Source organism: Rhipicephalus microplus, unplaced genomic scaffold (assembly GCF_043290135.1).
Source record: "Rhipicephalus microplus isolate Deutch F79 unplaced genomic scaffold, USDA_Rmic scaffold_175, whole genome shotgun sequence".
Classification (NCBI taxonomy): domain Eukaryota; kingdom Metazoa; phylum Arthropoda; class Arachnida; order Ixodida; family Ixodidae; genus Rhipicephalus; species Rhipicephalus microplus.
In genome coordinates, this window is record NW_027464746.1 from 252,501 (window position 1) to 262,500 (window position 10,000).

General features: G+C 60.5%; 1 non-coding gene across 1 annotated transcript; it reads right to left on the reverse strand.

Annotated features, from left to right (window-relative positions):
- Positions 1 to 1,082: 1,082 nt before the first annotated feature.
- On the reverse strand, positions 1,083 to 2,897 carry LOC142791587 (small subunit ribosomal RNA). The gene has a single exon (XR_012890322.1). It is a non-coding gene; the product is annotated as a small subunit ribosomal RNA (ribosomal RNA).
- Between the last annotated feature and the right edge of the window lie 7,103 nt (positions 2,898 to 10,000).

Sequence of the window (10,000 nt, forward strand, 5' to 3'; positions counted from 1 at the left end):
CACGTCCACCGAAGTCGGTGCCAAGGACCACTTTCGGCGCCGGAGCCGCGTACGAGCCTACTCGAGGCGGAAGAACGAAGCCAGCAAGGGCCTGGCCGCAAGTGCGTTCAATTGTCGGGACGTCCAAGTCCCTCGTTCTTCCGTGCTTCCTCTTTCGGCAAGTCGTTGCGGCACCTTCCCAAAGCGCGCAGACCCGCTAATCGCGACGAGCGCGACGTGGCCGTGCCGCCTTTCCCTCGGCAGCAAGCAAAACGCCTGGCAACGTCGACGCTCCCCTAACCGCGATCTCGCACCGTGTTTCGTGTGGCGAATTCAAAAGCCGGCCGGCGCTGCTGCAACCATTACGGTCGGTACGCATACGCCGCGGAGGGCGGGACGGTCATCGGAGCGTGCGGTTCCTCCATCGAGTACTGCGCACCTCGGCCGTCGCATCGCCGTGCCATGACCGGCCGCGCGTCAACGCGAACCGGTGCCAGCGAGATCCCTCGCCTGCAAGAACCGACCGGCAGCCTCCGTCACCCGAGGACGCGGAGGCGCTTGCCGCGGACGGCGGGACGGTATGCACTGGTGCACAGCGGACCCGTCACATCGCCAGTTCCTTGACCGACCGCCGACGCTTGTGCCGTTCCTCTCGTACTTGGCAGTCGCCGCGCGATTGTCGGGTCTCGTTCTTGCACGCTCGAACGGTCGGGAGGGCACTCGGCTGGCGTTTCGGGAACGCGCAGCCTCGCCTTCTACCGACGTAACCACGACTCGCCGTTCGCGCTCCGCCGCTCCTGTTTACAGTACTAGGCGGTCCCGCAGCGGTCGGGTCGCGCATTTCGAGCGCTTCGAGCCACGGTGCAGTGGCGGGTCGAAAGCCGACCTATGAGTGCGTTGCGCCGTTTGTACCCGCGTCCGCCACCTGGCCGACCGTCCAAGGTCGCGGTGTTGGCGTCCGCTGGGCGCAACAATTTGTCACGGGGTGCCGCTCCACATTCAGGCAGCCCCGTGGGGAAAAGCCGACCCCGCGTCCAAACGGGGTCAGCGGCAGAAAGTGTCGGGCGCAGACGCAGCTGAGGCGCTCACCCTTCACAATCCGTTAATGATCCTTCCGCAGGTTCACCTACGGAAACCTTGTTACGACTTTTACTTCCTCTAAATGATCAAGTTTGGTCATCTTTCCAACAGACCGGCGCAACCGAAAGGCCGCGCCGGACATCGGTCCGAAGACCTCACTAAATCATTCAATCGGTAGTAGCGACGGGCGGTGTGTACAAAGGGCAGGGACGTAATCAACGCGAGCTTATGACTCGCGCTTACTGGGAATTCCTCGTTCAAGGGGAACAATTGCAAGCCCCTATCCCAATCACGAAAGAAGTTCCACGGGTTACCCAGTCTTTTCAGACAGGGATAAAGACACGCTGCTTCCTTCAGTGTAGCGCGCGTGCGGCCCCGGACATCTAAGGGCATCACAGACCTGTTATTGCTCTGTTTCGTGCGGCTAGGAGCCGCTTGTCCCTCTAAGAAGGTTGTAAGGTGCTGGGAACCCCGCACCTATTTAATAGGCTAGAGTCTCGTTCGTTATCGGAATTAACCAGACAAATCGCTCCACCAACTAAGAACGGCCATGCACCACCATCCACCGAATCAAGAAAGAGCTCTCAATCTGTCAATCCTCCCAGTGTCCGGGCCGGGTAAGTTTTCCCGTGTTGAGTCAAATTAAGCCGCAGGCTCCACTCCTGGTGGTGCCCTTCCGTCAATTCCTTTAAGTTTCAGCTTTGCAACCATACTTCCCCCGGAACCCAAATACTTTGGTTTCCCGGAAGCTGCCCGCCGAGTCATTTGAGTAACTCAGGCGGATCGCTGGTTGGCATCGTTTATGGTCAGAACTAGGGCGGTATCTGATCGCCTTCGAACCTCTGACTTTCGTTCTTGATCAATGAAAACATTCTTGGCAAATGCTTTCGCAGTAGTTCGTCTTGCGACGGTCCAAGAATTTCACCTCTAGCGCCGCAATACGAATGCCCCCGTCCGTCCCTCTTAATCATTACCTCGTATTCCAAAAACCAACAGAACAGAAACGAGGTCTTGTTCTATTATTCCATGCAAGTTTATTCAGGCGACTCGCCTGCGTTGAGCACTCTAATTTTTTCAAAGTAAAAGCACCGGCCATCTCGAGGCACACAATGAAGTGCACCAAGAAAGAACCGGCATGATGTTCAGTCCGAGCCGTCGCATCGGGTAGATGCACTACTCGTCTGGAACTGAGATCCAACTACGAGCTTTTTAACCGCAGCAGCTTTAGTATACGCTATTGGAGCTGGAATTACCGCGGCTGCTGGCACCAGACTTGCCCTCCAATTGATCCTCGTTAAAGGATTTAGAGTGTACTCATTTCAATTACGGGGCCTCAAAAGAGTCCCGTATTGTTATTTTTCGTCACTACCTCCCCGTGCCGGGAGTGGGTAATTTGCGCGCCTGCTGCCTTCCTTGGATGTGGTAGCCGTTTCTCAGGCTCCCTCTCCGGAATCGAACCCTGATTCTCCGTTACCCGTAACAACCATGGTAAGCAAGTAACCTACCATCGAAAGTTGATAAGGCAGACACTTGAAAGAAACGTCGCCGGCTCGTGGCCATGCGATCAGCACAAAGTTATCCAGAGTCACCACACAATACGGGCCGAAACCCGATCGATCTTGGTCTAATAAAAGCACCCGTTACCCAAAGGGCTCCAGGCTCACTGCATGTATTAGCTCTAGAATTGCCACAGTTATCCAAGTAGGAAGAAACGATCTAAGGAACCATAACTGATTTAATGAGCCATTCGCGGTTTCGCCTTATTTCGGCATGTACTTAGACATGCATGGCTTAATCTTTGAGACAAGCATATGATTACTGGCAGGATCAACCAGGTAATCGTTCGACTGCGCGTCCGTCCTCGCCTTCGGCGGGCCGGACGCAGTCTGTGTGCGGCGGAGGCCACCTTCAGGCGCCCCAACACGCTTATTTTGCACTCCGAGATGACGGCGTTCGAGCTCGCTACGGCACAACCTTCCCGAAAGACGAGTGGGAGCCGTGCGGCAAGAAGCACGTTCATGCTCGCTCTTTTTCGTTGCATCGACTCGGTCGCGCCGTGCGGGTTGCCCAAGCCCGCTGCACTGTCGGTGGACCGGCCGGAACTAGCAACGGAGCCGAGACTGCAAAGCCGCCAGACGACGGGTCACGCCCGCGTCTTCGGCGCTTTCGCATCTGAATCGCCCGAGGACGACACGGAACACACCTCGATATCGTGGTAAAACGGCACCGTCCGACAACCAGCCCCTAACGCATCAAGCGGATGAGGCTGCAGACGACTGCCGTGGATTCCCCTGGAGCAGACCCGAGGACACGCTTGACGAGGCCGAAGCCCGCCGCATATCAGACACCCGGTCGCTTTCGCGTACGCCGCTCACGAGAACCCCCACATAATAGCAGCGATAAGTACCCAGACCTCCTTGGGCACTAATACGAGCGTACTCGAGAAAATTTCACCGCGGGTGTGCCCCGAAACGTGTGGCACGTTGAGCGTGCCACAAGTCTACGTCGCTCTCAAACCCGCCGAGGTCGTAGAATTTGCGACCCTACTCACGAAATTCCCACCGAGGATACGGCCGCAAACGTACCGCACCTTGGGTAGGCCACGAGTTTGTGCAACACTACGCTGACGGCACAGCACCGAGGTCGTGCGCGCACGCACGGGAAAATTCCGCCGCGGTTTCTGCCGAAAACGTGAGGCACCACGACTCTCCGCAAGTTCGCGTCGACTGCGAAAGACCGAAGTCGTGAACGACGTGTCCGCTACTCGCCGCCGACACGCTGGACACCAAACGTACAACGACTCGACGGCGTCGTAGAGGCCCACGACGCGGTTTTCCTTAACGACGTCTCGGCGTGGCACCGACAGGTTAGAACGGCCGACCAACGTTCCCTGTCCGCCGTTCGGCTCAGTCGAAGGGCTCGGCGACTTCGGCAACGCTGCGAAGCCGCACGGTGACGCACGCCATGTCCCCATTTTTTTTTTTTTCTTTCTGCGTCTGCCGGGGTGCCCCTATAATAGCAGCGATAAGCACCCAGACCGCCGTGGGTCGCTCGCCCCGGCTGACGTGGTTTTTCGTACTCCTGCGGCGGTCGCCGTCAAGCACGTCCAAATACGCTACTTTCGTGGGCGCATTCACGCTCTTTCGCTTCGCCGGAGTGCCAGCACTCACTCTGCCAAAAACGGCGAACATCCGAGCGGCGGTTCCCACTTTTGCGTCGGCGTCGCAAACCCCGCCCCGGCAGACGAGGTTTGCCGTACTCGTGCGACGGTGGCCGGCGGGCACGTCGAAAGACGCCGATATCGTGCGCGAATTGGCGCACCTTGGCTTCACCGGAGTGCCGCCACTGACTCCTCCAAAAACGGCGAAGATCCGAGCGGCGCTTCCCACTTTCGCATCGGCGTCCCGAACTCCGCCCCGGCTGACGCGGTTTACCGTACTCGTGCGACGGTCGCCGGCGAGCACGTGGAAAGACGCCGATATCGTGCCCGAATCGGCTCCGTTCGGCTTCGCCGGAGTGCCAGCACTGGCTCGGCGAAAGACGACGAACATCCGAGCGACGGTTCTCACTATTGCGTACGCGTCGCAAACCCCGCCCCGGCAGACGCACTTTGCCGTACTCGTGCGACGGTCGCCGGCGAGCACGTAGAAAGACGCCGATATCGTGCCGGAATCGGCCCCGTTTGGCTTCGCCGGAGTGCCAGCACTCACTCGGCCACAAACGGCGAACATCCGAGCGGCGGTTCCCACTTAGCCGTCGGCGTCCCGAACTCCGCCCCGGCAGACGCGGTTGCCGAGCTCGTGCGACTAGCGACCGCGAAGCCGTCTCGCGACGCCGCTTTCGTGCGCGGCTCCCACTGCGACCTGGGTCACCCGAGGTCGACGAGCAAGAAAGAATGTCGAAAAAAATTTTTTTTTTTTTTTGCGTCTGCCGGGGTGCCCCTATAATAGCAGCGATAAGCACCCAGACCGCCATGGGTCGCTCGCCCCGGCTGACGTGGTTTTTCGTTTTCCTGCGGTGGTCGTCGTCAAGCACGTCCAAACACGCCACTTTCGTGGGCGCATTCGCGCTCTTTCGCTTCGCCGGAGTGCCAGCACTCACTCTGCCAAAAACGGCGAACATCCTAGTGGCGGTTCCCACTTTTGCGTCGGCGTCGCCAACCCCGCCCCGGCATACGCGGTTTGCCGTACTCGTGCGGCGGTGGCCGGCGGGCACGTCGAAAGACACCGATATCGTGCGCGAGTCGATGCTTCTTGGTCTCGCAGGAGGGCCGCCACTCACTCCTGCAAAAACGGCGAAGATCCGAGCGGCGCTTCCCACTTTTTCGTCGGCATCGCAAACCTCGCCCCGGCAGACGCGCTTTGCCGTACTCGTGCGACGGTCGCCGGCGAGCACGTCGAAATACGCCGATATCGTGCCCGAATCGGCCCCGTTTCGCTTCGCCGGAGTGCCAGCACTCACTCGGCCAAAAACGGCGAACATCCGAGCAGCGGTACCCACTTAGCCGTCGGCATCCCGAACTCCGCGCCGGCTGACGCGGTTGCCGAGCTCGTGCGACTAGCGACCGCGAACGCGTCTCGCGACGCCGCTTTCGTGCGCGGCTCCCATTGCGACCTGGGTTACCCGAGCTCGACCAGCAAAAAAGAAGGTCGAAAAAAATTTTTTTTTTTCTGCGTCTGCCGGGGTGCCCCTATAATAGCAGCGATAAGCACCCAGACCGCCGTGGGTCGCTCGCCCCGGCTGACGTGGTTTTTCGTACTCCTGCAGCGGTCGCCGTCAAGCACGTCCAAATACGCCACTTTCGTGGGCGCTTTCGCGCTCTTTCGCGTCGCCGGTGTGCCAGCACTCACTCTGCCAAAAACGGCGAACATCCTAGTGGCGGTTCCCACTTTTGCGTCGGCGTCGCCAACCCCGCCCCGGCATACGCGGTTTGCCGTACTCGTGCGGCGGTGGCCGGCGGGCACGTCGAAAGACACCGATATCGTGCGCGAGTCGATGCTTCTTGGTCTCGCAGGAGGGCCGCCACTCACTCCTGCAAAAACGGCGAAGATCCTAGCGGCGCTTCCCACTTTTTCGTCGGCATCGCAAACCTCGCCCCGGCAGACGCGCTTTGCCGTACTCGTGCGACGGTCGCCGGCGAGCACGTCGAAATACGCCGATATCGTGCCCGAATCGGCCCCGTTTCGCTTCGCCGGAGTGCCAGCACTCACTCGGCCAAAAACGGCGAACATCCGAGCAGCGGTACCCACTTAGCCGTCAGCATCCCGAACTCCGCGCCGGCTGACGCGGTTGCCGAGCTCGTGCGACTAGCGACCGCGAACGCGTCTCGCGACGCCGCTTTCGTGCGCGGCTCCCATTGCGACCTGGGTTACCCGAGCTCGACCAGCAAAAAAGAAGGTCGAAAAAAAATTTTTTTTTTCTGCGTCTGCCGGGGTGCCCCTATAATAGCAGCGATAAGCACCCAGACCGCCGTGGGTCGCTCGCCCCGGCTGACGTGGTTTTTCGTACTCCTGCAGCGGTCGCCGTCAAGCACGTCCAAATACGCCACTTTCGTGGGCGCTTTCGCGCTCTTTCGCGTCGCCGGTGTGCCAGCACTCACTCTGCCAAAAACGGCCAACATCCGAGCGGCGGTTCCCACTTTTGCGTCGGCGTCGTAAACCCCGCCCCGGCAGACGCGGTTTGCCCTACTCGTTCGACGGTCGCCGGCGAGCGCGTCGAAAGACGCCGATATCGTGCGCTAATTGGCGCTCCTTGGCTTCTCCGGAGTGCCGCCACTCACTCCTCCAAAAACGGCGAAGATCCGAGCGGCGTTCTCCACTTTCGCATCGGCGTCCCGAACTCCGCCCGGGCTGACGCGGTTTACCGTACTCGTGCGACGGTCGCCGCCGGGCACGTCGAAAGACGCCGATATCGTGCCGTAATCGGCCCCGTTTGGCTTCGCCCGAGTGCCAGCACTCACTCGGCCAAAAACGGCGAACATCCGAGCAGCGTTTCCCACTTTCGCATCGGCGTCCCGAAGCCCGCCCCGGCAGACGCGGTTTGCCCTACTCGAGCGACGGTCGCCGGCGATCACGTCGAAAGGCGCCGAATTCGTGCACGAATCGATGCTTCTTGGTCTCGCAGGAGGGCCGCCACTCACTCCTGCAAAAACGGCGAAGATCCGAGTTGCGCTTCCCACTTTTTCGTCGGCGTCCCGAACTACGCCCCGGCTGACGCGGTTTACCGTACTCGTGCGACGGTCGCCGGCGGGCACTTCAAAATACGCCGATTTCGTGGGCGCATTCACGCTGTTTCGCTTCCCCGGAGTGCCAACACTCACTCTGCCGAAAGCGGCGATCATCCGAGCGGCGGTTCCCACTTTTGCGTCGGCTTCGCAAACGGCGCCCCGGCAGACGCGCTCGTGCGACGTACTCGTGCGACGGTCGCCGGCGAGCACGTCGAAAGACGCCGATATCGTGCTCGAATCGACCCCGTTTCGCTTCGCCGGAGTGCTGCCAGTCACGGCGCAGAAAACGGCGAACAAGTGTTTTTTTTTTTTTCCTAGAATTTGTGTTATAGAAGGCACATTTGATATCGGACGATAATTTTCAACTTTATCACGCGCACCGATTTTCGTGTAGAGGTTTGCAAGTTTATGGGAATTTCTCCACTTGGAATAATGCGATTTAGTAGTACTACGAGAACTTCATGGATGTACTCAAGGGTACGGGGCAAGTCAGTTACGTCAACACCTGCAGATTTTTTACACTTCAAACTGAAAATTGTTGGTTGTGAGTCCTCGTGTGATATTAAAGGCCGATTCGCTAACACATAGAACAAAGAAAGAAAGGAAGAAAAAACGCCCGCGCTCGCTCAAGAAACCTGGGTTCGCAACAAGTGGCAACAACAAGCAACCGAGCGAGTGCGCCAAAACCCGTGGCGGCCGAACAAACGCGAAGTCCCAACCGCGTCAGCCGGGGCGGCACGGGACAGGAAAAATCACTTCAGCCGGGGCGGCGGGGCACCGAATAAACCTCGTCACCTCGTCGCAGGATAAAAGAGGAAACAAAAAGTCTAAACAGCGTCTGCTGGAGCGAATGCGTAATAAAACAACAACAACAACAAAAAAAAAACACCCGCGCTCAAGAAGTCTGCAATCCTCACAAAAGGCGACTGTGACCGAGCAGCGTCAGCCGGGGCCGTGCGGAAACGGAAAAACCGCGACTACCGGGGCGTCGAGGCACCGAAAAATCCACTTCAGCCGCGGCGAAAAAAAAAAACAAAAAGAAAGACGGAGGGGGGGGGGGGAACCACGTCTGCCGGGGCGAAGGAAAAAAAAAACGCGTCTGCCGGGGCGAGCCCGGGTGCGGCACCACCGGGAAAACTGTGGCAAACAGACATGGCGATCGAGTGAGTGGGCCGCCAGCCAGGCTCAGCCAAAAAGTGCAAAGTCCGAACTGCGTCAGCCGGGGCGGCAAAAACCGCGTCAGCCGGGGCGGCGCAAAAAACCGCGTCTGCCGGGGCGGCACGAAACCGCGTCAGCCGGGGCGGGGCGAAAACTGCGTCAGCCGGGGCGAAAAGAAAAAAAAAACGCGTCTGCCGGGGCAAGCCCGGGTGCGGCACCACCGGGAAAACTGTGGCAAACAGACATGGCGATCGAGTGAGTGGGCCGCCAGCCAGGCACAGCCGAAAAGTGCAAAGTCCGAACCGTGTCAGCCGGGGCGACGCAAAAACCGCGTCAGCCGGGGCGGCGCGAAAACCGCGTCAGCCGGGGCGGCACGAAACCGCGTCAGCCGGGGCGGCGCGAAAACTGCGTCAGCCGGGGCGGCGCGAAAACCTCGTCAGCCGGGGCGAGCGAAAAGGGGGGGGGGGGGAACCACGTCTGCCGGGGCGAAAGAAAAAAAAACGCGTCTGCCGGGGCGAGCCCGGGTGCGGCACCACCGGGAAGACTGTGGCAAACAGACATGGCGATCGAGTGAGTGGGCCGCCAGCCAGGCTCAGCCCAAAAAGTGCCAAGTCCGAACTGCGTCAGCCGGGGCGGCAAAAACCGCGTCAGCCGGGGCGGCGCGAAAACCGCGTCTGCCGGGGCGGCGCGAAAACTGCGTCAGCCGGGGCGAGCCCGGGTGCGGCACCACCGGGAAAACTGTGGCTAACAGACATGGCGATCGAGTGAGTGGGCCACCAGCCAGGCTCAGCCAAAAAGTGCCAAGTCCGAACTGCGTCAGCCGGGGCGGCAAAAACCGCGTCAGCCGGGGCGGCGCAAAAAAACCGCGTCTGCCGGGGCGGCACGAAACCGCGTCAGCCGGGGCGGCGCGAAAACTGCGTCAGCCGGGGCGAAAGAAAAAAAAAAACGCGTCTGCCGGGGCGAGCCCGGGTGCGGCACCACCGGGAAAACTGTGGCAAACAGACATGGCGATCGAGTGAGTGGGCCGCCAGCCAGGCACAGCCGAAAAGTGCTAAGTCCGAACTGCGTCTGCCGGGGCGGCACGAAACCGCGTCAGCCGGGGCGGCGCGAAAACCGCGTCTGCCGGGGCGGCACGAAACCGCGTCAGCCGGGGCGGCGCGAAAACTGCGTCAGCCGGGGCGAGCCCGGGTGCGGCACCACCGGGAAAACTGTGGCAAACAGACATGGCGATCGAGTGAGTGGGCCGCCAGCCAGGCACAGCCGAAAAGTGCTAAGTCCGAACTGCGTCTGCCGGGGCGGCACGAAACCGCGTCAGCCGGGGCGGCGCGAAAACCGCGTCTGCCGGGGCGGCACGAAACCGCGTCAGCCGGGGCGGCGCGAAAACTGCGTCAGCCGGGGCGAGCCCGGGTGCGGCACCACCGGGAAAACTGTGGCAAACAGACATGGCGATCGAGTGAGTGGGCCGCCAGCCAGGCACAGCCGAAAAGTGCTAAGTCCGAACTGCGTCAGCCGGGGCGGCAAAAACCGCGTCAGCCGGGGCGGCGCAAAAAACCGCGT